The sequence below is a fragment of the Indicator indicator genome, chromosome 10, assembly GCF_027791375.1.
Source record: "Indicator indicator isolate 239-I01 chromosome 10, UM_Iind_1.1, whole genome shotgun sequence".
In the NCBI taxonomy this organism is placed as follows: domain Eukaryota; kingdom Metazoa; phylum Chordata; class Aves; order Piciformes; family Indicatoridae; genus Indicator; species Indicator indicator.
The window spans coordinates 4076098-4078322 of record NC_072019.1 but is presented as its reverse complement, the minus strand read 5'-3'; the positions used below and the strand labels follow the sequence as shown (position 1 = coordinate 4078322).

Here is a 2225-nt window from a genome sequence, read left to right as displayed (position 1 = left end):
GCAGATACTCTTCCTGAATGATGGTGTGGGGTTTTTATTCTAATAAGAGACATTTATACCCTCTTTAAAACAACCCTCTCTCATTCATGGAATGGGTTAAGGTATCTTCTGACTCTACCTAATAGCAATATGGACTTTATAATTAACAAATTACTATAATTTTATCTTACAATTAATATTAGAAATGTCACTAAATTTATCGGAACAAATGTGAAGTGGAACATTTACTAGCAAAGGAACTATTTTGTCTCAATGTGTCTGGAGACTAGATAAGAAGACACCAGATGTTTTCTGTGATGAGGAGCTGCAGGTGTGGTGTATGATGATGGAGAAAGAGGAGCAGATTCATTCCTATTTGGTATCACAAAATGGTCAGGAAAAAAATCACAACTAGATGAATCTTTGTACTGTATTTGTTTCAATACCTAGGAATGAACAGGTACTGCTAGAAGAAGTTCCCTTTTGTATGTGTGTGTTTTGGGTTTGGATTTTTTTTTGTTGTGGATTGGTGGGTTGGTTTATTTGGTTTTGTGGGTGTTGTGTTTGGTTTGTTTGTGTTTTTTTGTTTTTTTTTTTTTTTTTTTCTTGGTTGGTTAGTTTTTTTAACAAGTCAACAGAACTAATTCCTGGGAGTTGCAGTGGCCAGTCAGTGGAGAGAGTGGAAAGAAGAAGTACAAAGGAGCAACTTGCCTAACAAGAGATGAAATGATGCCCATGCATTGTTCTAATAAACAATCTGCATTAATCACTTTCTGGTAGATTCACTCGTGTGTATCCATAGAGGGATGCTCTTTCCCAAACATTGATTTCCGTTGTACACATGAGTTACTTTCAACGTATTTTCTGATCATTTTCAGTACATACATAGGTCTGTAAGAGGAATATTATACAAGCAGATTTGAATAAAAATGTCAATTATGTTGATATGCTTCAACACCAACTCTATCTTCATTATTGGCACAGTACCAGAAAAGAGACAAGCACAGTAATTAGCAAAGCAATCGATCCCAGTGCTGTGCAGATCTGCAAAGGAAAAGAAACTGTTCTGGTGCAGATCTACAAGGAAAAAGAAACTACTCTGTTTGCATACCACAGATCCCTTGCTTAAGAAAGAAACCTTTTTGCTTCTGTATTTACTACACTTGATCTTAGCCAGAAGGCCGAGAAGCGATTATTTCTGTGTGGAGCCTACTCATTAGGTCCCATGTAAGGAAGTATGATCTGGGAAATCATACTAACTTCACAATATGATTACATGAAAATCAATAATATATCACTATAAAACACTTGTTATATGTAAACAAGTCATGAACAATATTGATAGAGATGGCCAATTTTCAACTTGCTGTACTGGAATCTGTATCTGAAATTCATGACAAGAATGAGCCCTATTTAAAAAAAAACAAAACAAAACAACAAACAACAACAACCAAAAAACCAAAACCCCAAAACAAACAAAAAAACCCCAAACTCCCCCAAAATTAAAACTTGCATTCTCATGCCTGCATACAGAAAGGAGCTTTATGCTGCAGGCTTAGCACTCAGATGCAAGCAAAGTGCTACAACAAGAGCCCTTACAGACTGCAGCTCCTAACCCACTCCTGGCAGTAGTGGAGCTGTCTCCATGAGACAACCATGCAGGTTGTTTTCACTTCTTCAAGACTGGGAGTAGAACAGCTGTTGGGGCAGATGGAGTCAAGCTAAACAGCACAGTGTAAGGGTTCAGACATAGCCACTGTCTGCTTCTGAAAGCTGTAAAGCTGCTTCAGACTCTCTGAGGGTGATATGTATATGGTTATGTCCTCTAGTATGGTGTCTTTACATCATCATGTATCTCCTTGAAGAAAATTGTGATGCTATTTTACCATAATAGAAGCTACTTGAAGAAAATTGTGATGCTATCCTACCATAATAGAAGCTACAGGCTGGGGTTGGAGTGGCTGCAGAGCAGCCAGGCAGAGAGGGACCTGGGGGTACTGGTTTACAGTAGGCTGAACATGAGCCAGCAGTGTGCCCAGGTGGCCAAGAAGGCCAATGGCATCCTGACCTGCATCAGGAATACTGTGGCCAGCAGGAGCAGGGAAGTCATTCTGCCCTGTACTCAGCACTGGTTTGACCACACCTTGAGTACTGTGTCCAGTTCTGGGCTCCTCAATTTAAGCAGAAGGACCTTGAGATACTTGAATGTGTCCAGAGAAGGGCAACGAGGCTGGGGAGAGGTCTGG

General features: G+C 39.6%; 1 non-coding gene across 1 annotated transcript; it reads right to left on the bottom strand.

Moving 5' to 3' along the window:
• Window positions 1-973: 973 nt before the first annotated feature.
• Window positions 974-1172, bottom strand: LOC128969747 (U2 spliceosomal RNA). Its single transcript, XR_008489161.1, has one exon. It is a non-coding gene; the product is annotated as a U2 spliceosomal RNA (small nuclear RNA).
• Window positions 1173-2225: the final 1053 nt, after the last annotated feature.